Genomic DNA, 8,483 nt, shown 5'->3' with positions numbered 1-8,483 from the left:
CACAAAAAGAGACCTCACCACCTCACATGAGACCTCAAAAAGAGACCTCACCACCTCACATGAGACCTCAAAAAGAGACCTCACCAACTCACATGAGACCTCAAAAAGAGACCTCACCAACTCACATGAGACCTCAAAAAGAGACCTCACCATCTCACATGAGACCTCAAAAAGAGACCTCACCATCTCACATGAGACCTCAAAAAGAGACCTCACCATCTCACACGGGCTCTGCTCAGCTCTTACAGAGCACAATGATTGACAGCTCACCTCCCAAACAAACACCGCTCCCTCAGAGAGCACTAAGAGCAGCCCGCTCAATAATCAAAAATCCTTGTGTAGCAGAGGATGCGATCATGGACTGGGACATCTCAGCTGTATCTACGCCTCCGGATAAAACAAGACCTGCACCTCCAGTGAAAAAAACAATACCTGAGAGGCTGGTGCTGGTCCACGACACCACACCCAGCCTGATACCCACTCTCACAGAACACAGTCCACAGACAGACACACACACACCCACCCACACACACACAGAAAGGAACAAAACAGTCTCTCAAACCAGCATCACAGACCTATTTGACGACAAACGCTCTCCAACAACAAAGAGACCAACAAAACACATCAACACACTCAAAAAAATGAATGACTGGACCCTGTCTGCCAGAAAAAAATGGCTGATCATGGGGGACTCCAACCTGGCACGCATCCCTGAAATAAACCTGGGGGAGCTACAGGTGGATAGCTTCCCGGGCGCTAACTTTCGGCACGCAGGTGCCATCTTAGAAAAAACAACAGTTACAACTGAGGCGGAAATTGTCATCCTGAATTTTGGACTGAACAATCGCGCACAGAGCTTCAAACAAACTACACAGAGACAACTGCAGCGAACACTCAAAATAGCAAAACAGACATTTCCTGATGCTGACATAAGAGTGCCTGTCATCAACTACTCGCCTCTGTTATCCCACAAGGAACAATCTAATCTGAGAGAACTAAATGAATACATCAGCAAACAGACATATGCTCTGCCCCCTCTGCCTAAACACCTCTTTAAGACAGAGAAAGACAGAATACACTGGACGAGCGAGACAGCCACGGCCATACTCAACCACTGGATCGCACATTTAAACTCAGAGACCCCTCGAGTCTAAAAGATCATGAGGGTGCAAAAAATGTAATACTCTTATGCAAAAAGTTCACACCCAGCGAGGAGCAAATGGCACTCTTAAACAGAGGACTCACATTTATTCCCACTCTCATGAAAAAGAAGAAACAACAGAAACAGCTACTGCTGGACATGCAAAATTATCACAGAAAACTAAAACTCACGGTGTACTTTGAACGCCGACCTCAGACTGAGAGAGTGCCATTTGTCCTCGGGTCGAACTGGACACCGACGGCTGGAAAAATACCCCGTCTCATCAGTGACATCATAAAGGCAGACTCCTATGCTTACAAATCGCTACGCTGGGACCCTGAACCTGAGCACAACATCACCACGGATGAACTCAAGGCTTTGCGTCAACTACGTCAAGACACACGCATCGTAATCAAGCCCGCGGACAAGGGCAGCAGCATAGTGATCATGGACAGAGAACAATATATCTGGGAGGGAATCAGGCAATTAAACAACTCAGAGCACTACGTCAAACTAGACCAGCCCATGTACTTAGAAACAGCAAAGGAAGCTGAAAGCGTACTGAAACAAATGCTCCAGGAGAAACACATCACCAAAAAACAATTCGATTATCTTAAAGGAAGCGACACGCCCAGATCCAGACGTTTCTACCTACTACCCAAAATACATAAAGAGCCACAAAAGTGGAGCAAACCCTACGAAATCCCTCCTGGCAGACCCATCGTATCCGACTGTGACAGTGAAACATACAATATCGCTCACTATCTGGAGCACTTCCTGAATCCCATCTCTACCAGACACCCCAGTTATCTGAAGGACACATATGATTTTCTAGCAAAAATAAAAGAAATCATGATCCCCAAGGACTCTATATTGTTCACAATCGATATAGACAGCCTATACACCAACATTGAAACAAAAGCGGGCCTGGCAGCTGTTCAAAAATACCTGACTAAACATCCCAACTCAAAAAGACCAGACAAATACATTCTGCAGCTGTTAGAAATGAGTCTGACTAAGAATGATTTTGTCTTCAATAAAGAATTCTACCTGCAGGTCAAAGGGACTGCGATGGGGAAAAAGTTTGCCCCCTCATATGCTAACATCTACATGGCCAATTGGGAAGAATCAGCTTTAGCCAGCGCCACGCTTAAACCTCTGTACTATTATCGATTTCTGGATGACATCTGGGGTGTCTGGACACACTCTAGGGACGATTTCTTGCTCTTTGCAGACCACCTCAACGGCCATCACTCCTCCATCAAAATCAAATACACATTAGATGAACAACAAGTGAACTTCTTGGACACAGTCACCTTTAAAGGACCCGACTTTGATGTGACAGGTAGACTGGACTTCAAGGTGTACTTTAAAGATACAGACACACACGCACTGCTGTTCAAAACTAGCTTCCACCCCAAGCACACATTCAGGGGGATTGTTAAATCACAATTATTACGATTCAAAAGGATTTGCACTCGCCAGGAGGATCTGCAAAGAGCAACAAAAACACTGTTCACGTCGTTAAGACAGAGAGGATACTCCAGGAGCTTTCTCAGGCACGCGCACAGAACGTTCACACAGGTAAAAGAAAAAAAGTATGAACCAGGAAAAATTATCCCCTTCATCTCCACCTATTCGTCAGCCAGTGTCAAATTAAACACCATGATTAAACAAAACTTTCACTCCTTTGTGGCAAACACACCCCACCTACAAAATTACTCCATTATTTCGGCCTACAGAAGGAACAATAATCTACTGGATTATCTCGTCTGCAGCACACTACCTAATTTGGAACCAACTAAACCCACCAAACTCTGCTTCAAATTACAAACAACCCCCTGGATAAAAAACACACACACCGGCCAAATTTTCAACATCAAACCAATTAGTGACCCCGACACACAAAACTGTGTCTATCTGATCAGGTGCAGGAAGTGTGACAAAAAATATGTGGGAGAAACAAAAAATTCAATTAGGACAAGACTCTACCAACACAGATATAACATAAAAAACAAAAAAGAAACAACCACCCACATTGTGGCACACTTCCTGCACCATGACCTTGAAGACCTGCAGGTCACAGGCCTGCAACATAATGCAGACTGGTCAACAACTGACCGAAAAAAAGCAGAGAGGGACTGGATCCTTAGGTTGGGCTGCAGGCACCCCCAGGGCCTCAATGACTGAGGGGGGCGCGGGGTCACCTGAGTGGGTCAATGGACCGTGCACATCAGAGGGGGAGCCACTTCGTGGCCCCCCTTCTGTTCTTCGTTTGCCCCTAACAAGCCAGTGCCTTCTCACCCGGGCCCCCGCGCCCTGCCTCTACATTGGGGACCTCACGGACCTTCACCAGTGCCTAAACCTAACCAGTGGACTGAGTGCCTGAACCTAACCAGTGGGCTGAATGCCTAAACCTAACCAGTGGACTGAGTGCCTGAACCTAACCAGTGGGCTGAGTGCCTAAACCTAACCAGTGGGCTGAATGCCTAAACCTAACCAGTGGGCTGAATGCCTAAACCTAACCAGTGGACTGAGTGCCTGAACCTAACCAGTGGGCTGAATGCCTAAACCTAACCAGTGGACTGAGAGCCTGAACCTAACCAGTGGGCTGAGTGCCTGAACCTAACCAGTGGGCTGAGTGCCTGAACCTAACCGAGGGGGTTCCCTCGTGACCCTAGAGCTTCCTCAAATGACACCCTACCCTCACCCTAACCCTAACCCTAACCAGGGGGGTCTGAGTGCCTAAACCTAACCGTTAGACTCCTCAAATTAGATTGTGATACTTGAAAGAAAAAAACAGATCACAAAATCTAAAAATGTCTAGACCGGAAGGTGACACTAGAGGGAGACAAACCAACGGGAGAGGTAGGAGTCTAGAGTTCTTTGAATTTACTGTCCATGATCACTATGCTTCATTCAAATCACATACTGAATTCGGCCGCTAAATTACACACAGAAAAAAACAAATAAAACACAATATACACACACCCACCACACAATCCATTAAATCACATACATTTGAGTCAAAAATACACACAAATCCATCACAAAGACAACCCCCAAGTACAAAGACTACAAATTAATGTGCATCTCTTTAAACTCATGGAGATGACTGAGTACAAAGAAGTGGCGTGCACGTACACGCACACACACACACACACACACACACACACACACACACCAATAAACTACAAACAAAACTAATAAATAAATTCATTTAGGTCAAAAATACACACAAATCCATCACAAAGACTACCCCCAAGTACAAAAAACTACAAATTAATGTGCATCTCTTTAAACTCATGGAGATGACTGAGTACAAAGAAGTGGCGTGCACGTACACGCACACACACACACACACACACACACACCAATAAACTACAAACAAAACTAATAAATAAATTCATTTAGGTCAAAAATACACACAAATCCATCACAAAGACTACCCCCAAGTACAAAAAACTACAAATTAATGTGCATCTCTTTAAACTCATGGAGATGACTGAGTACAAAGAAGTGGCGTGCACGTACACGCACACACACACACACACACACACACACCAATAAACTACAAGCAAAACTAATAAATAAATTCATTTAGGTCAAAAATACACACAAATCCATCACAAAGACTACCCCCAAGTACAAAAAACTACAAATTAATGTGCATCTCTTTAAACTCATGGAGATGACTGAGTACAAAGAAGTGGCGTGCACGTACACGCACACACACACACACACACACACCAATAAACTACAAGCAAAACTAATAAATAAATTCATTTAGGTCAAAAATACACACAAATCCATCACAAAGACTACCCCCAAGTACAAAAAACTACAAATTAATGTGCATCTCTTTAAACTCATGGAGATGACTGAGTACAAAGAAGTGGCGTGCACGTACACGCACACACACACACACACACACACACACACACAGTGCAGTCAGTGGGGCCTGGCTCCTCCCATGGAGCTGCAGCAGACTACATAAGCACAGCTCAGGCTCTCCACTTCTCAGTCACTCCGAACTCTCACACCAGAGACACCAGACGTCGACTCAAACTCCAACCATTAATCCAAACGCAACCGCACACACTGTGGAGCTACCCAGCCTGCAGAGTGACTCGCGCATGCGCCCCAAAACTGTTCTTTTAAGAACAACTACTAAACTATTCTTTTCGGAGCAACAACCAAACTATTATTGTGAGAACGAGAACCAAACTGTCCTCTTCAGATCAATAACCAAACTGCTCCTTTTAGAACAACAACCAGATTGTTCTCCTCAAATTGTTGAGTCCCGCCTGATGAAGGTACACGACAGTACTGAAACGTTGCAACAGGACTCGACGATAATGGATCCCAGTGACGACTGGACTCCTGTCCACTACGGACGTGCGCCGGCTGGCCCCCGTAGACGTATCGACATAGGTAACATCCGACGAAATGACCAACCTGATCCACGGCGGATTATAAACCGCAATCACACACAAAACAGACCCACATATGCAGAGACTGTACGCGGTGGGCGATTCGCTCCTGCCTGGGACATGGGGAGGCCCGACGCGACAGAGGCTCCACCTAAACACACTGCCCGCTTTACGGCTGACCCTCGACCGACGGGGTGGGTGCGTCCTCCCGCGCCTCCTCACGCCGCACAGTCCCACAGACAAGACAACAACCCGAACTACATCAAACCTGATCCTGCATTTAGTAAAATGACTAAAGAAATGTACAAGTTAATCAGGATGGTGCATCATGTAGGAAACATCTCGACCCTGATCGAACCTCCTACAGTGACACGCATCATTGACTACCTGACAAATATTATCTCCCCAGCAGTTCCTACTGAAAAAACAAAGCTTTTAATACAGGGGAATGCAAAGAATTGGGGTTACACCACTCAACTCATCCTCGAAGAACACTACCAGCACGGTATAGAAACGTGCATGGAGGTTCTAGTCGATTTACTCAACGATGACTGGCAAAAAGCCCACGAAGTGGCCACAAGATGGGCACAGAGAAACATCAAAAACAAACTAAAAGAGGAAACCCTGGAACAAACCCGGGACCTAATGTCGGTGGTGGTACAGACATGGCAGGAGAGAGAGGATTATAAAAACACACCTCTCCTCCTGCACACCTCTGACACACCAGCACACAACAGTAACACCAAGCACACACCACACACACACACACACACAAGCCCAAAGGCCTCCGAGCCACCTCTGAATAAAGAGACGACACAAAAAGAGACCTCACCACCTCACATGAGACCTCAAAAAGAGACCTCACCACCTCACATGAGACCTCAAAAAGAGACCTCACCAACTCACATGAGACCTCAAAAAGAGACCTCACCAACTCACATGAGACCTCAAAAAGAGACCTCACCATCTCACATGAGACCTCAAAAAGAGACCTCACCATCTCACATGAGACCTCAAAAAGAGACCTCACCATCTCACACGGGCTCTGCTCAGCTCTTACAGAGCACAATGATTGACAGCTCACCTCCCAAACAAACACCGCTCCCTCAGAGAGCACTAAGAGCAGCCCGCTCAATAATCAAAAATCCTTGTGTAGCAGAGGATGCGATCATGGACTGGGACATCTCAGCTGTATCTACGCCTCCGGATAAAACAAGACCTGCACCTCCAGTGAAAAAAACAATACCTGAGAGGCTGGTGCTGGTCCACGACACCACACCCAGCCTGATACCCACTCTCACAGAACACAGTCCACAGACAGACACACACACACCCACCCACACACACACAGAAAGGAACAAAACAGTCTCTCAAACCAGCATCACAGACCTATTTGACGACAAACGCTCTCCAACAACAAAGAGACCAACAAAACACATCAACACACTCAAAAAAATGAATGACTGGACCCTGTCTGCCAGAAAAAAATGGCTGATCATGGGGGACTCCAACCTGGCACGCATCCCTGAAATAAACCTGGGGGAGCTACAGGTGGATAGCTTCCCGGGCGCTAACTTTCGGCACGCAGGTGCCATCTTAGAAAAAACAACAGTTACAACTGAGGCGGAAATTGTCATCCTGAATTTTGGACTGAACAATCGCGCACAGAGCTTCAAACAAACTACACAGAGACAACTGCAGCGAACACTCAAAATAGCAAAACAGACATTTCCTGATGCTGACATAAGAGTGCCTGTCATCAACTACTCGCCTCTGTTATCCCACAAGGAACAATCTAATCTGAGAGAACTAAATGAATACATCAGCAAACAGACATATGCTCTGCCCCCTCTGCCTAAACACCTCTTTAAGACAGAGAAAGACAGAATACACTGGACGAGCGAGACAGCCACGGCCATACTCAACCACTGGATCGCACATTTAAACTCAGAGACCCCTCGAGTCTAAAAGATCATGAGGGTGCAAAAAATGTAATACTCTTATGCAAAAAGTTCACACCCAGCGAGGAGCAAATGGCACTCTTAAACAGAGGACTCACATTTATTCCCACTCTCATGAAAAAGAAGAAACAACAGAAACAGCTACTGCTGGACATGCAAAATTATCACAGAAAACTAAAACTCACGGTGTACTTTGAACGCCGACCTCAGACTGAGAGAGTGCCATTTGTCCTCGGGTCGAACTGGACACCGACGGCTGGAAAAATACCCCGTCTCATCAGTGACATCATAAAGGCAGACTCCTATGCTTACAAATCGCTACGCTGGGACCCTGAACCTGAGCACAACATCACCACGGATGAACTCAAGGCTTTGCGTCAACTACGTCAAGACACACGCATCGTAATCAAGCCCGCGGACAAGGGCAGCAGCATAGTGATCATGGACAGAGAACAATATATCTGGGAGGGAATCAGGCAATTAAACAACTCAGAGCACTACGTCAAACTAGACCAGCCCATGTACTTAGAAACAGCAAAGGAAGCTGAAAGCGTACTGAAACAAATGCTCCAGGAGAAACACATCACCAAAAAACAATTCGATTATCTTAAAGGAAGCGACACGCCCAGATCCAGACGTTTCTACCTACTACCCAAAATACATAAAGAGCCACAAAAGTGGAGCAAACCCTACGAAATCCCTCCTGGCAGACCCATCGTATCCGACTGTGACAGTGAAACATACAATATCGCTCACTATCTGGAGCACTTCCTGAATCCCATCTCTACCAGACACCCCAGTTATCTGAAGGACACATATGATTTTCTAGCAAAAATAAAAGAAATCATGATCCCCAAGGACTCTATATTGTTCACAATCGATATAGACAGCCTATACACCAACATTGAAACAAAAGCGGGCCTGGCAGCTGTTCAAAAATACCTGACT

The sequence above is a fragment of the Symphodus melops genome (genome assembly GCF_947650265.1).
Source record: "Symphodus melops genome assembly, chromosome: 11".
In the NCBI taxonomy this organism is placed as follows: Eukaryota; Metazoa; Chordata; class Actinopteri; order Labriformes; family Labridae; genus Symphodus; species Symphodus melops.
The sequence above is the reverse complement of the archived record's forward strand: the minus strand, read 5'-3'. Positions refer to the sequence as shown.